Source organism: Terrapene carolina, unplaced genomic scaffold (genome assembly GCF_002925995.2).
Source record: "Terrapene carolina triunguis isolate 2854851 unplaced genomic scaffold, T_m_triunguis-2.0 Scaffold66, whole genome shotgun sequence".
Lineage (NCBI taxonomy): Eukaryota > Metazoa > Chordata > Testudines > Emydidae > Terrapene > Terrapene triunguis.
Genome location: NW_020664417.1, coordinates 66,468,004 through 66,486,037, shown reverse-complemented (window position 1 = coordinate 66,486,037; position 18,034 = coordinate 66,468,004).

Below are 18,034 nucleotides of genomic sequence, written 5' to 3'. Positions count from 1 at the left end.
GTGTGTGTGTGTGTGTGTGTGTGTGTGTGTGTGTGTGTGTGTGTGTGAGAGAGAGAGAGAGAGAGAGAGAGAGAGAGAGCGAGAGAGAGAGAGAGAAGTAGGCACTGTATTCTCATTATCCTGAGAGGCTACAAGGTAATGTTTCTTTCCTTCCGGTTGAACCAAACATGCTAAATAGTATGGACAGTATGATAAGAGAAATTTATCCTCACTTGTTATGCTTAATATCTTCATAAATCTTCCATTGTGGTTTAGCTCTCATTACTGAGTGAGAGAGATAACAATATATTGCTTGGGGAGATTTTAAGAGAATTTCTCTGCTACTCCATCTAATTTAGAATGACTTTATGCTAGGAGCAGTATGTAAGCAAATCCCTTCTGTTACACTAAGCGCTCTAAGTGCAGTACATGATAAAACTGGTAAAATAATCAAACCATAAATTTAAAAAGGCAACAGCTCCCAACAGTGGTCTCTAAGGGTAGGTATAGACTGCAATGTAAGCCTAGGGTTAGTGGGGCTCAAGTCTGGGGACCCTGGGTTTGCAAGCTTCCATACTGCACACTGGGCTTGAGCGTCCACATATTGATCCCAGGTTTAGAATGTCTGATCCACACTGCTGCACACAGACCCAGTAAAACCAGGCTTCCTAGCACCCTTGCCAGCTCTGGGTTCTGTAGGCCCTTATTTGTGGTGCAGTGTGAGACACCTTAGCTGTCCACCTTGCATGTTCTAGGAATGTGTCACAGCATGTCAAGTTCCCAACAGATCAAATCAAGCTTTTGGGTCTGCATGCTCCTGGCAACCAGAGCCAGGAGGAATCACCATTTGAAGAGTTTCTCTTCCTAGTGCTAATTTCTTCCTATTTCAGCAAATGGGCAGAGCCTCCACAAGACACTGATGGAAATTCCAAAGGTGGTTTCTGACTTACCAAATATACCTAATGGACGACAATGATACAAACTTGCTGGCACTGCTTATGACTCTCGGTGTAGCCACTGATGCCGCTTATGTAGACCGGCATTTCAGGAGTAGGGCCACAAGCATAGAGTGATGGGATCACATTGTCATGCATCCAGTACAGAAGCAGGTTGCTATAACCATCTGGAAGCTGGCTGCCCCCGACCATTATAGGTCCATTGCTAATAAGTTCAGCATTGGAAAGTCAACTATGGCTAAAATGGTTTTGGGGGCAATCAGGTGTGTGATTTACCATAGGTGGTGGGCATAAACAATATCCATGAAGTAACTGCTGGTTTTAAGAGAATGGGGTTTCCAACCCGCATTGGAGCCATTGATAGGACTCAGGAGTCCATAGTTTGCCCTCCTTGAGGAGCATGTGAGTACACAAATGGCAATTTTATATACTTTACTCTGATTCAGGGCCTTGTGCACCACACTGATTTATGGATGCCAATGTGAGCTGTACTGGAAAAGTTCGTGATGCCAGAGTTTTCTACTGATCAGGAGTCTAAATTCATCAGGTGGCTGGGAAGCTATTCCCACCAAATGTCATTGTCATAATGGAATTACTGTCCTCACCGTTAAGTCAAGGCAAAAGCTGGTATGTGAGTCCCCCAGGTTATGAAACCATATCCTGATCTCAGAGGGCCTGGCAAAGAACATTCAATTACATTCTGCAGGTGCAGAATGTGTGTTTGACAGACTGAAATCCCACTGGTGCTGTTCACAGAGACATTTGGATGCCTGTGCCATCAATACTATCTGCATTAGTGTGCTCTTCTTAATCTTTGTAAAGCCAAAGATGAGCCGTTTGCCCCTGAATGGAGCTGACAATAATGGATTGCTGAACCAGTACAATCAACTAGAAAGTGCACCTATGCTAGCTGGGGCAGCATACACCTGGGCAACAAAAAATCAGGGATGTTCTATGCTACCATGGACTTGCATGGGCCAATGGATTAGGGAGAATAGTACATTTATGAATGTATTTGTAGAACTTTACTGTCACATCATGCAATGAACTGTACATGTGTAGGGGGACAGATTGCCATACATTGTAGTTGTGAATGACATGACAACTTATGAGGCAAGTAGCAAGAACTATGGATTTACAGTATGGCTTAACAGAGAAATGTATGCAAATACTTTCTCAATACAACTTCCCAGTTATCCCTTATCATGCATTTACTTTTATTATTTGAAATATTATATAATGTGGTAATGGCAATAGAATTTGTTAAAATAAAAAACTTTATTTTTGAACCTATATTAAAAAAAACACAATATTAAATCGCTGCCAGGCAGGCCAGCTGCCATTAGCACACCCAAACACCAGTAATAAACCAACACCAAAACCTTTAACAAAAGCAAAGTGCATGAACAGCACTAACAGTGAAACCAGTTCCAAATCATAACTCCCTTACTCTTGCATGTCTCTGTCCCCCTCCTCTTGTTTCCTTACCTTCCATGTTTAGTTTGCACTTGGTGCTGCTGCAGGGGGGTGGAGATGTTCACAGTGGCAAGTGTCTGCATGGAGTAGATTTGCCCTGTCCAACTAGTATTAAGTACCAATTGCATGGGCCACCCGGCCATGGAATTGTCCAAAGTGCACTGGGTCTGCAGCACATGGAAGTATGGAGGGGACATATGTTCAAAATTGGCTCTTCAAGTGTTAAAACAATGGGCCAGCTTCTCCACTTGTGTACCTCACAGCTATGCAGAGAGAGTGCAAAATGGTTATAAATGTGCCCACATCAGAATGGTTGTATTTTACATCTTCTTTGAGCTTATTTTATCTATAAGCAGATGCTTGGTGTCCTTATAACTGACCCCCATTACAATGGGAGCTTTCCTGATTGTGCCAAAATTACAAGACTGGCTTTTTAACCTGAGGTCTGTCAAACAAATTTAATTGTTTTATGTATTTTTGACTCTCTGGATCTTTAAAAAGTAAATCTACCTTATCCTTTAATATTCTAGGAGTACAATGTGCCTCACATTTTGTAATAATTGTTTCATACATTTCTTGTCTTCCTGTGAAGGTCTTATAGACCTCAAGTGCATCTGAACCTGAATGTAAGTACCTGACAATGTACCTGACAATGAAAAACAGCAGTCTGAGTACACCATGTCCCCTCTGTTCCAATAGCTGGAAGATAAAGATCAAACTTCTGTCTAAAACGCCTCTAGTTACATACAATATTTCTTTCACATTTAAGTTCCATGGAGAGCTTGAGTTTGTTCCCAATTTCAATGCACTGCTCACTTTGAACCTTCCAAGTAGGGCAAGGGGAACAAGGATTGTCCATTGACCACTATACAGAAGATTATGCCCATCATGGGGAGTCCAAGCAGACAGAGCTGGCAGAGCCCTGTACTCACCAGCACAATATGCTCTGGCAATTCCTGGTTGGCAAAAGGTCCAGGCTGCTCTAACCTGTTTCTGGGGCCTGACAAAGAATTAAGGAGCCATAACCAGTTGCATGACAGTGGCAGCTTTATGAGCCAGAGACTCTGGTGCTATTATCCACAATTCATTTCTGATACTATGTATTTATAAGGATGGACAAGCTCGTGGGAGTTTGCAAATTTCTCCAGAAAAAATTAGGTTTGCAAAACTAGTTGAGTCGCTGACACATTTCCTGTAGTTTATATTCATTTTCATAAGGGAGATTCAGTTAAAGGACAAACATTTTTCCAACTATAGCTAAGTCTATGCTTTAAAGGAAGTGGGGAGGAAGGGAACAATAGATTATGGCCTATTAAATGTGGCCCCTTTAATACTGTTGTCACTTTTTGCTGACACCATTCTGACATCAGTGTTGCTCCTTTGTTGAGCTCTAGCTGGTGGCCAAGGCCTTATAGGGCACTTCCCAGTGGAGGAGAAATTAGTGATGTAAGATGCTTTATTTCAACACCCACACCAGTCCTGGCTCATAGGTGGTCACACCACATGCTGGGCAATCCTGTCTTCCCAACACCAATGTCCACTTTCCAAAACACAACTCTGCCTCAAGAATTGATTCTGAGCTGAGAACAAGGCAGAAAACCAAATTCTCCAGCTGCTTGCACAGCTGCCTCACTCCTGAAGCTGCCTCTACCCTTGTATAACCCTGCAAACCCCACAACATTCATAGCTTCCCAAGTGTCAAAACTTGCTTGTGCCTGCAGGAGGATTTGGAAGACAGCACCACCTGTTGTTATGGGCATCACCAGTATACATAATGCACATAATGGTTTTGTTTGTTTTTAATTGGGTGTTCTCTCTATCTCTCTGGTGCTATTCTATCAGTTTCTCTGTATTTGGTTTTCTTTCTACTCCCTTTCGGAGGAGGTCCTCAACTGTAGACTGTCCTTCCCCCCCCCCGGCCCCTTGGTTTATTAAAGCAAAAAATTGATGCCCTGTTGACACACTACAAGGCTTGTTTGATTTTCTACAAGGGCATCGGGGTGAACAGAAAGACTACTATTTGTTTCTGTGGGTGAAGGGGCCTTTTTTAGAGTTTACCATCTTTGGAATTGTATGTTTTGTAATGATAATTTTTTGTGCTGCAGTAGCACTTAAGAGTCCCAAGTCAGGGATCAGGGCCCCATTGTGCTGGCACGGTACAAACACAACAATAAAATGGTCCCAAAAAGCTAACATAATTTATGTATGAAATAAGAGATACTAGGAGGATAACAGACAAGGGGAGCACAAGGAAACAACAACAAGAAAATGAGAAAAGAAGGAATGAGAGCAGCAGAATAAGGATTCAATGGACTTAAAAAGGCAACTAATGGGTACGAAATACTAAACCACATTATGTCATTTTTTCAGGGGCATTTTTCAGAGTAGAACCAAACTGAAGGTGGTATTATTATTATGCATTCGTTACATATGAATAGTGCATATTAGGGGACTAAATCTATTGTATGCATATTTAGGGAATGTATGAAAATACATTAGGACAGATTCCCTCCTGTGTTACCAGTCTGCTTCATTCCAGGTCCAGGGATGCTGGAACAATTTCTACAGTGGGGGTGCTGAGAGCCATTGAACCAAACTGTAAACCCTGTATATGAGAGAAACCACTTCAAGCCAGGGGATGTGGTAACACCTCCAGCAGCTACTTCCAGCACCTATGTCCAGCTCCCTAAGTCTTGAGGCCATGTAAGTCAAAATGATGTTTAGAACTGTTCCTGAGTGCCTTTATATTCTGCCACTGTCTTAGGGTCCTTTGTGAACCCTACACCAGAGGAGAATTGATGTACCAGATCTCTACTTTATCTCACATGCTGTAACCCTGACATATTTCCTCTTTGTCTCCTATGCTAGAAATGTGTGTTGAGGAGTGGGACGCAGGGTCTGGAGTGCTGGGTCTTTTTGAACAGGTGCACCAGCAAGAAATTTTCAGACAGAGGAATTCTTCCTGGACATTTGCAGCTAGTTTATGGCCCCTTTGTGCCATATGAGTGGTGCAAAGGGGTCCTAACTCAGTTTGAGAGTCTGGCCCATTAACTTCAGTGAAGTGATGGGAGTGGAGATAAATATTCTCAAATATATCTAATATTTTTCATAATTTTGTTTCAACTAATTTTACATATTTCCTCTCCATCCACCTTTCATACTAGGTGAAAAAATGAGTAAATATATAGCTGCTTCTAAAGTTGATGTGAACTAATATAAAACACACATTAAACAATGTAAAGGGTCAGGCTTATTCCAAAATATTCTGAGCCATTAAAACCTGAGGTTGAAATCTGTTGTTTTATTCTTCTTTATTAGAGCTAATCAATGCAACTCAGATAGGATGCAGGGCCCTTTGCCCAAAGTGAGCCCTCGAATCTTCCATTGTGCTCAGGGCCGGCTCTGGCTTTTTTGCCACCCCAGGCAAAAAGGCCTCCGCCGCCCCCCCCCCCGGAGGGGGGGGGCGAGCCCCGGCGGGGGCTCCGCTCTCCCCCCAGCGGCCGGGGAGAGGGCGGCCAGAGCCCTGGGAGGAGGGCGGCGAGCCCCGGCCGGGGCTCGGCTCTCCTCCCGGCGGCCAGAGCGCGGGGGGCAGGGCAGCGAGCCCCAGCGGGGGCTCGCCGCTCTCCCCCCGGCGGCCGGGGGGAGGGCGCCAGGGGGGAGGGCGGCCAGAGCGCCGGGGGGAGGGCGGCGAGCCCGGCCATAGCCCCGCTCTCCCCGGCGGCCGGAGCGCCGCGCCGCCCCCCTCCAGGTGCCGCCCCAAGCACAAGCTTGGTGGGCTGATGCCTGGAGCCGGCCCTGCTTGCCCAAGACCACATAAATCTGTAATGGAGTCAAGAATTGAACTCATATCCTGAATCCCAACCCAGTGCTTTAACCCAATGAAACCATCTTTTATCTCAAATTGTAAATTTTGCATGAGATCATAGCTGTTTCAATTTTGCCCTACGCCACCGTCCAAATAGTGGAAATCATTGAGGATGTAGGCTATGTGACTTGTGGAGACAATTACTATTGTAATCCTTGCCTTTTGTCAGTGTGTTCTACATATACTTTTAAAAGAAAGTAAATGTAAACATGGAGAGAAAAGAAGTAACAGAATTATTTCTGTGAAACTTTTGAGAGCTTCCAATAGGAACAATAGTACAAATGTTCACCTTTGGCAAATTTCTGTACAGATACGCACATAATTGATTATCTTCTATTTGCATGCATACTCATATGCAACCCCTACTGCTGAGGAAACAAAAACAAAAGGAATTTCTCTTACACGTATAGGATCGAACTTCTCAGGATAAACTCTGTAAATTAGGAATCAAAGCATTTCACATTTCTCACTGGATATAATATACTCTGATACTGGTAAAGAAGGAATTTTTGTTCTAAACTGCCTGCAAGGCATTTTTAATAATTGAAACATTAATTGCTGTTCTGAAATCTCATATTCAACTGTGGTGATTGTTTTAAAAAATGCAAATTTAAAAAGGGGAGTATATATTGGATTCTTCTAGCTGAGCAGATTAAGTGAGGTTTAGAAACAAAATGTTGACCAAGATTAGGTTCATGTGCTCTACAGGATTCATACAGTTCATGGAACACTCATAATATATTAGGACACAAAAATACATCGGGTTACTATAATACAAATAAGTAAATAAAGCCAGTCAGACCATTTTTCAGTAAATGCATTTTGGTTAGAATGGGTTTTTGTTTTTGTCACAGCTGAAATGTTTCAAGGAGATGGATGGATTTTGGTAGAAAAAAGAGCTGAATCAAAAGCCTGACCTTTTCAATCTGAAATCAGATATTTACAGACAATTCTGTTTTGTGAAAGTGTTTGAAAGCTTTCGGTTTTGTTCTAGTGGAATAAAAACAAATTCTAAATCCTTGGAAGTTGTTGAGAAACAATTGTCATTCTCTGGCCAGCTCTATAAATAGATCAATATCTATCAGGTAAGAGGGCATCTACTTACCTAAAACAAGGTGCTGAAGTGAGGGAGGAGAGCATGCACTGAACTCCATTACAAAAATCCATGTAATAATGATCAAGACCTCAATTCAGGATAGACTCAAGATTTGCTTAAGTCTATCTCTATTCAGTACTGCACTTAAGCATGTGCTTAACTTTAAGCATCAGTTTAAGTCACATTGATGTACTGATTGGTTGGGGCCCAAGTACACAAACAATAGAATGAGAGCAGAAGAAAAAAAATCCATACACTGAAATTAGCTGCATGAAGACAGAAGTAAATGAGATGCATCAGAAGAAGGAAGAAGAGCATGCACTAAAAGAAGGGCAATGTAAATTACATCATTAAATATATCATCATATATAGTGTCTGATACAATTAACATATTGCATGACTGTTATATATATATATATACTGAACTTGGTCCCAGGATTTTAGACAGACAAGATGGTTGAGGTAATATCTTTTATTGGACCAACTTCTGTTGATGAGAAGGACAAGCTTTCAAGCTGTCTAAAATCCCGGGACCGACATGGCTACAACTACACTGCATGACGTTAGTCATAATGACAACAAAAGAACAAAATGTACAGGTCTGAAGTGGATAGAAATTGGGTAATATCACTTTAATTAGTTTCCAAATCCTCTAGTGGTCCTCACCGTCATGGATGTTTCAGAAGCACCCAGAACTCTAACACATCAGCAAGACATATATATAGGTTTTTGTGTTGTATATAGTAAGTTACGCTGTGTGGTTCCTTCATATTAAATTTGCTATGTAAAGTATAAAAGACACAAGGGACAAGTTTTCTTCACATGCAAGCATTGCATTTGCACATACAAAGGACCACAGAACACAGTTACCTGTTTGCATGCACAAAAGCTTGCTTACACATATGTAAATACAGGACTTGCATGCACAGATTAACAGGCCATTCTGAATATTTACCCCCACAATGGTGGAGAGTAGTTGAAATAATTTAATATTTTTTATGTTTGTATTCCACTAGTTATATAAATATATTCATAGCCCACTAAGGTAATGGAATAGGGAGAGTTCAAGGTGATGTTTAGGACACCCTTTACCATAATACTGGAAACAAGTGTTGCCAACTCTCATGTTTTTGTTTTTAAACCAGTGACATGATTGTGGCTGAGGCAGGAGCTGATTATATGAGAAACTCCATCCTTCTAGTGAATCTCAGCCCTGTGACAGGCTGCCTGCCCCACTTTCCCACATCCTAGGGCAGAATAATCAATCAGAGCTGCTACAGGTAGAACTCTCGCCCTTCCCATAGCAACCTAAAAACATTCTCACAGGAGGGAAGGGGACGGGAGGAGGGAATTAAAGAGCCCAGCAGTTTAAGGTAACTCTGCTCACTCTTCCCCCCTTCACTCCTGTGAGCACCATGGAAAGGAAGATGCCTCTGCTCTCCCCCTCTCCTTCCTTGCAGCATCTGGCTTGGGCAGGGGTGTGTGAAGAGCTTCCCCTATAGCTTAGAAAGTAGAGAAAGAACCCCACTGTAGTCCTCCCAGGCCCAAGAGAGGGGCATGAAGAAATTTAAGAGGAGCGGCTGAACTGATAGGTAGGGGTTGAATTTATAGGGTTGGTGGCTGAGTGGGGTCAGAATTAATTGATGGATAGATGTGGGAGCGAGAGCTTCTTCACCAAGAGCAAAAAAAAAAAAAAATCACCTCAATAAATTTGGGAGACTGAGCAACACTAATTGTCACACATGCTGGAGATGGGCAGAGAAGTTTAAAAGAAATCAAGAGAGACTATAAACTACAATATAGTCATTTAAAAAAAATGAAATGTCTTTTTGGCTAGATTCATATTTTTCATCTCTTGAGGTTGGCAACACTGCCTAAACATACCTAGATAATAGAATTATTTTGGAAAAGGTAGATCTTTGTTTAGATACTGACATGTTTAATGCAACATTTTATATTTTTGTTTTACTTAAGTGGTGCATTAAAATGGCGCCTCTGATGAATAAAAACTAGAAGAGAATCTGTCATGGAATTTTTAGAAATACAAATACTTACTGTACCATCCAGTTCTCCAATGATATTAGTCATTTGCCAATCACTTTTATTGCCAACACATTTAAAATAACTGGAGGAATAAACTGGAATTGCTTGAAATGCTAATACTCCAGATGAGGCTACCAAGCTAAAATGTTAATCTTATTTTCTATTGTTTTATAGGGTGCTTTTATAATTCCTGATTCAGGACAGCACTTAAGCATGTGCTTAACTGAATAGGGATGTTTTCCTTAATCAGGTCAAGATGATCATATAAACACTGTTTCAACATAGGTCAATTTTGCAGGTGTTTTGTGAGCTGCTAGAATGCATAATGGCAACTCATAATTCCAGCTATTGCTAAACAGACATTTGTGCTGCAGCAATGTGTAATGTGTTTGATAGATAAAAGAAGAGAATCAGTGGCACTAAACAAGCTTTTTTCAGTCTGGGAGTCCTTGAGTCCTTTATTCTCTATCAACCTACCAATGGAAGAAAGTGTTCAGGTCAGGATCAAGTAAAGGCCGTTTAGCCCAACAAGGATCATTTCCTTTTCTATACTTCAGTCCCTCTGGATGCCATCTGTTTTCATGAAAAAAACTCAGTGCTTTGCCTCTGTTACCTTGGCTGGTAGGATACTCTACATTTATAATTTGGTTAAAAAAGTCTTTGCTGATCTATGATTGCTCCCTTTTATTTTATCTGTGTTAAACAAATGTAGTTACTTAAGATGCAGTTACACTAACACATCTGCAAAAAGAATGAGGAGTACTTGTGGCACCTTAGAGATTAACAAATTTATTTGAGCATAAGCTTTCGTGGGCTACAACCCACTTCTTCAGATGCATAGAATGGAACATATAGTAAGGAGATATATATACATACAGAACATGAAAAGGTGGAAGTAGCCATATCAACTCTAAGAGGCTAATTAGCCACAAGTACTCCTGTTCTTTTTGCGGATACAGACTAACATGCTGCTACTCTGAAAACTAAAACATCTGACTTTTGCCATATAGAAGTATGAAGAAGCATCATAACATATATTTTTGACTTGTAATAAAGCAGTGGATCCCCCCCCCCTCAAAAAAACCACACCTATTCTGCTTTGCTCTGTATCTGTTGAAATATATATATATATATATATATATATATATATATATATATATATATACATCTCTACCCCAATATAACGCTGTCCTTGGAAGCCAAAAAATCTTACCACGTTATAGGTGAAACCGCGTTATATCGAACTTGCTTTGATCTACCGGAGTGCGCAGCCCTGCCCCCCTGGAGCGCTGCTTTACCACGTTATATCCGAATTCATGTTATATTGGGTCGCATTATATCGGGGTAGAGGTGTATATATATATATAAATAAATAAACAATCAAACCAGAATTCATTGGATTGGAGAATGGTATAAGAATCTAACTTCCATAGGCTTATCTGCTGTTTTTTCAGATGTGGATAATAGCATGTATATCTTGCTTTTTAAGTTACTCCTCCATTTGGCATGTTAGTAAAGAACTATCGTAACTCTGTGGTCCCTCCAAAGGAATCATTTAGTTTAGTTTATTTAAGCTATTAAAGCTAATATATGGGTAAGTCTCAGAACTAGAAGGCTTAGAGCTCATCTACATGAACAATTAGTTCATGGGAAGCTGGGGTGTAAATCTACCCTGAACTATTTACATTAATAAAAAAGCATAATGTATAATTTAATAATACGCTGCAAACAGTAAACAACAAAATACAGTCCCCACAATTCCTTTCCTAATGATTGCCAGGCTCCCATAGAAGCACTTATATATTGTGACTCTTCCCACCAAATATCTAATAAATCATTACTCTTGTATAGAAGTCTAATAATCCTCTCTAATATCTTTAGTGACTACACTTCTCTGGTATATTTGGCTGCCCACCAAGCAGGGCCCACTGTCACCTCAAATGCTGGATGGTTTTCAGGTGAAAGCCTTTTCCCTCAGCAGGGAGCTACAAATAGTCACTCTCTGGGCTTCATTCTGCATCCATTGGAGTCAATGGAAATGTTGTCACTGCTATCAGTGTTTGCAGGATCAATCTGTCTGCTGCTACTGGTTCACAGGGAACTAGGGCAGAAACATGCCCCATAAGTCTTTGTAAGTGGTTGCCAGGGAATTCAAATAGTGTAGACCAGCTCCAGGCAGGGAAGGGGCATCCTAGCAGTTCCTATTGCTGTTCCTCAGTGTCTGATGTCCCATGCTCCCCTCGACCCCGGCTCTGCCCCTGGCATCTGCTGCCAGTGCCCTGTTCCCCGCCCTCCTCTGCAGCTGTTGTGCATGCTCCTGGACCCTCTCTTGTCTGGGTATCTGTGCCAGGACCTGAGGTGGCTGGAAGGCAGGGAAAGGAGAGTAGTTCCTACCCATTCCCTGGTGGTCAGCCTGATCTCATGTATTACAATGGCCTCTCCAGCCCCTCCTCCGGAACCCGCTCTTGCTTCCCCCTGACACCCCCATGCTAGTTCACACAGGGGAAGAAACATAACCAAGTCCTGCTCTCACCTCTGTGAGATATTGTGACAATGGAATACATATATTAGCCCTCCCAGTAGCTCCATTTCAGGGGTGCTAGCCTCCCTGTCCCCCACAACTTCCACCATCCCAGGCTTAGGCACTTGGGGTTAGATCATGAAAACTGTTGAACACCCAAGGGTGTGGCTGTTCATCACTTCCCAGGATCAAGCAGTAGTTTTCTGACTGGCTTAGAAAATGTAAACAAAATATAGTCTCTGTGAAAAAGAACTAAAATGGCTTCTGCTAACACTCCTGGTCACAACCACATCATAAGAGTTTGGTCAAAACCAACTAACCTAGACTGGAATTTTAAAAAATAGTGACATTATTATGGCAAGTTGCCATCCCAATATCAAAGAATGCAACAAAAAAAATCACCCAGCTTCCTACCCCCTAATGCCAAACCCTGCTTATGACCCTTGTAAACCCTGCCCTCAACCCCCTGGGAGGTCATGACCCCCCACATTGGGAAACACTGTTGCAGAGCATCTCTTTAAACATTGCTAATGCTTTGCTATTGTCCTGCTCCCATGACATGAGTTTGGAATTGAATTTGTTGGGGTTTAATTTACTGCTTTAGGTATACTGAATTCCAACTTACTAAGTAAGCATGAGAAACTGGCATTTAGACTCAGTACCTCCAACAATTTCAGACTGACAAATTATTATGTATTTCCAGACCAATTACTCCATGTGAGAACAATATTATCCAATTATCAAACATATATGCTTGTTCCTTGATTTTCTCAAAAGCACTTAAGTGTAACAACTGTGATACAGATGGACAAGTTCAGTGGACTAATTAGCAATTGATAATGAAAAGAAAATATTGTTGAGGGCCCTCTTGACTACAAGCTCATAAATTGAAATTTGTAAAGATCCACTTTTGTCTCTACTAAAATATTTGTTTATTTCCAGAAAAGTTCAATAGTATAATATAAGTTAATTGAGTAGGCAGTTTAGAATTTCAGCAAGCTTCTTTCTAGAGTTGGCAAAAATTTGGAGTATAATAAATATTTGATGCTTTTGAATTTGATAGTATTTGCTCTCCTATGATTTATAATAAAAATATAAAGAGTCCATCTGAGGTGGTAATGATAGCCAGAGCCAGTGGGAAAATGTAAAAAAATGTTCTAACTGGCAGGAAATGTTCTAATGTTTTCTAGAAAATGCTTGACCTTCTGTCCTTTTTCCAGGACCACTGAGGAAGGGTGTGATACACATCATATCATCAAGTCTTCCGCAAACTGTTACATAGCTTTTATTTTTAATGTAATGTATTACTAGCTGTTGGGCAAACCTAAATCTGTAAAAGTGCTGGAAGAATTCTGCTGTGACTTTTGCTCTGATTATACAGAATTTAACAGTACATCACTGTTATGAAATCTTTAAAGACACTGTTTGTTGAAATGATATCTGATGAGTTTAAGGTTCACTGGCTGCCCCTTGTTCCAAGCAGTAGTCATGATATCTCCAATATTTCTGCTAGCAAGTCCTCAGAATGATATGTCATAATGCCTATGATGCCCTGTCCAACTGACTTAAAACCATAAAGTAGCCAGGACCCTATCTTTAAAGAGAGGGTTAGAGAAGCAGCAGGGAAATGCCTGGCCATCACTGCTGGATTTCACTATTCTAGAACATCTCCCATTTACCAAGAAGGAAGACAATAGCATCTCCCTCGAAGCTTAGATGCCAGTTAGCTTGAATTTTCTTCTGTAAGAAGTCCCTTGCCATTTGACCCCACTTTCAACTGCTTAGCTGGCATCCCACCAAATCATTCAGCTGAAGCTCCCCATCTAGCAAGGTCTGGTTATCGAAGATAAACATGTTGAATCAATGTCTGAAAAATGAATCCCACTGGGACAGAGCAATCCAGTATAATTACAAGTAATACCAGCCTACACCAGGGTCTCACCAATGAAATCCAGGATAAATGTTTCCATCTCATGATTTATTTATTCTGGGTAAGTTGGCTCCCTTATACACCCACTGTGATAACATATCTGACCAGACAGCAGAGGGAACTGAGGCTATAAGCCTATTCCGGCTTTTTTTCAAACCTGGACTCACTAACAAAGTATTTTCCACCTAAATATATGATAATCACACCAGATGACACAAGGCACCACCAGTACCAGAAACATAAGTTGCTCCCACCCTATATTACATATGCTGCACCACCTACAATGTGTACATACAAAATATGGGTAGTGTATAAACAAGTGCCCCTTCTACATGCCCAATTACTCATTTTGGTTTCCATGCACAAATCAGACACCAGTTTTGAAAATATGGCCTTTACTGTATATAGGAAAAGAAAACACTTGAATAGCAGAGAGAAATGGAAGGGGGGAAAAATAAGTTATAGGTAGTTCTGATCCTCCAGTAAAACAAGTTTTATTTAATGTGAGTGAATGATATGCTTGTGACAGACAGTGATTATCTGTCAAAATATATGTATGTGAAAGGTATAGCTACAGGCAAACCTGTGTCAGCCATGGCACCTGGGGACACACTGAACCACAAATAAGTGAATCTGAAAAAAAGAGCAAGTCTCAAATTGTGTACTTGCTGCTTAAAGACAGCAGTTAGCCAAGAAGAGAGCATCCAATTCTTTTTCCTATGGGGCAAAAGAAAATAAAAACCTTTGCTCTCTCTGCCTGGAAACAGCCCCGATAATATAGAGGACAGGCAAAGAAGAAGAAAGAACAGGAATAGATCATCTGTGTCTTTCTACTATTGCCAATTAACTGGAGTAGATTAATAGCTTGGGCTGGGCTAATACATTGGCCAGGCTATGGATTTTTGTTTTTAAGCGCAGCACAGTCTAGTATAAAGGAGCCTGTGCATTTCACTTTCAGGATGATGTGTTATAGTGATGTAGTAAGTTATCTTCTAAGAGGCTGTCTACATTAGAGGACATCACTGATATTGCTCAGTATGAAAGTCAGAGATGGCCTTCTTTCATAAATAGATACATCAGGTGCATTGATTTTAATTCTGCATTAGTCACAGAGCTGTTGTCAAAACCCTTAACAATGTACCTTAAATAGGAGGAATATGTTCTGTGCTTTTTGAACCACCATTAAGTTACATGGACCTGAGTTCCTGCTACCAAAAAATAGCAAATAGCTAACGATGGTCAATCTAAGCATACCATGATAAATATTGAATCAAAGACGCATTCTCTTTCTTGAGCTGTCAGAACATTCTGGGAGTACACCCTTTTGAAGTAAATATTTCACAAGGATAGCAATAAGTATAAGTAGTTTGAGTACAGTGCAATGGTGTTTAAATACAGGAGAAAGAAAAAAATGTTAATAGGATAAGTACCAGAAAGGATTAACTATAGCTAAATAGCAGAGAGGATTAGCTATTATCCTGTCTATACAGACACCTAAGTTTCATGTGGCCAAATAGATAGGATGCACAAAGTCAGCACTGCAAGAATAGGGTTTTAATATTATTCCCAAGCCTATATTGAAGTCAGGTTTACCAAAGTACATAGTTAAACAGATCACATAACCCATAAACTGTAACCTGGATAATCTATAAGAAAATTTTACATTCTTACACCAGGGTAATATTTTTAGGAAATGCTTAGATAAATAATTGTTTCCAAAACACAGATTTAATATATGCAGTTAAAATGGAGGTCTCTACAAAAAAAGTCAATCCTAACACCCATATATAGCTGCTGCAATGTGCCAGGCTGAGTGACTAGACACTTAGGTGGATGAAGAGATTTTGCTTCCTTTAATTGTGGGTTGAAGCAGGTAGTGTATCTTGCTATCAACAAATTCTACAGTACAGCACAGACACTGCCAGATCAGATATCTAATACAGGATCCAGTTATCAAAAATGGTCCATATCAGAGACTTCATGAGTATATATAAGAAAGATAAGGAGCAATTTTGCCACAAGCTTCAAACATAAGAAGTTTCTTCCTAAATCAAAAGAATTAAAGGTTGGTTTAAGCTTTCATCATGACTCTCTAGATGGAATAAGGATGTATTCAGGTATGTTATATGCCTTACATTTTTTTTACCCTATCTTCTTATATCCCCCACCCTCCCATCATCTTAGTAGTTCAGTTCCTTCCAAATATATAAAAAATATCAATAACAATTTTTTTCTTCCCAGTCTCTAGGAAAACAGCTTGAATACTTGAGAGTTTTTGTTGTTTGTGTTTATATTACATTTATATTATATTTGTGAATATATGCTTTATATATTAGGACACTAGCCTGGAATTTGAGAGGACTCATTCAATTCCCTGCTATACCAGAATCCCTGTTTTCCCTTGGACAAGTCACTTAGTTTCTCTGGGCCTCAATTCCCCCATTTATAAATTAAGAGTAATAGTACTTTCCTACATAAGTGTTGTATGAATAAGTACATTAAAGGTATTCAGATACTATGGCAATAGGGACCATATATGTGCCTTAGGTAATATTTGAGTAGGTGTATTGTGTGAAGAATGTATTGAGAGGACACTAAGGGTATGTCTACACTACAGGATTAATCCGAATTTAGATAATTCGAATTTGGGAAACAGGTTGTATAAATTCGATTGTGCGCGGCCACACTAAGCACCTTAATTCGGTTTTAAACCACATTAATTGGGTGGTGTGCGGCCACACTACCCCATTAACTTAAACACAGTAATTCGGTGGTGTGCGTCCACACTAACCCTAATTCGAATTAACAAAATCGATTTAGGCTCTACTCCGTTCGTCGAGGTGGAGTACAGAAATCGATTTAAAGGGCCCTTTAATTCGAATTAACTGGCTCTGAAGTGTGGACGGGTGAAGGGTTAATTCGGATTAAGGCAGCTAAATCCGAATTAAAGTCCTAGTGTAGACCAGGCCTAAGACAAAGTGAGTTTTGCATTTACTTCTGAAAGTGGTTAGTACTCAGGTTATTCTTATATTTTGTGGGAGTGAGTTCCATGGTCTAGGTGTCCATTCTTTTAAAGGTCTTTGTCTTTCATTCACAGTCTTTCCCCATATAGGTTGAGAGTTTCATTGTTCCAGTACAACATAGCTACTGTCCGAAGTCAGTCACAGAAGAGACAGCAATCTCTTCCTCAGGCTTTGAATATCAGGATAGAGACCTTGTACATGTGTCTATATTCACTGTGGAGCCAGTGCAGAGAGTAGAGCATGGCGGTGATAAATTCATAGCAACCTGAATGTCTAAAAAAGCAGACAGGCTGCTGTGTTTTGTGTTGGAACCTCATTGGTGAGTATGGCTTTATCCCTGGATATCACAGGCCAGATCCCCACCTGCTGTGAATTTGACATAGCTTCATAGGCTTCAGAGGAGCCAAGCGGATTTACACCAACTGAAGATCTGACCCAATGAGTGGCAATAATTAAGCCTATTGTGAACGTCATATACTTGAAGATCTTTTTACAAGTGCATACTCATACCATTTCAGAATCTGAACTTGGTGGATCTTATAATCTAAGGCAGGCTAGGCCAAGGCATATACTCTGGGTTGAACCAAAACTTTTCAAAATTTTCTGTGAATCAAAAAGTTAGTTTGAACAAAAACGGAACATTATTTGACCCAAAACAACACAATTTAGATTTCAAGCATTTTGTTTTTTACTTTTCTAAAAATAAAATTAAATAACATTTCAAGATAAGAAGTCATTTTGAATGAAACAAATTGAAATGTTTCATTCTGAAAATATCAAGATAAAAATGTCTAATTTTTCCATATTTTTGTAGTTTTTCTCCTTTGACTAAAAGCATTCAGGTGAATGACACACATTTGCTAAATGTTTCAGTTTCACCAAATCTGCATTTTTCATGGAAAAAAAGTTTGTGTTGCAAAAATTAACCTAGCTCTAATCAATAGGTGACCATCTTCTATCCTGTTAGTACTGAACCAATGTTTTTGCAAAATGATAGGGGACACTGCACTGTTAGAGTTGTCATTTAGATGACAAATATGCTGAAGTCCTGGTCACTTGGCACCATAGTACTTTTTGTAAGAGAAGGTATATTAGCCCAGACAGGGCCGGCTCTGGCTTTTTTGCCGCCCCGGGGGGGGGGGGGG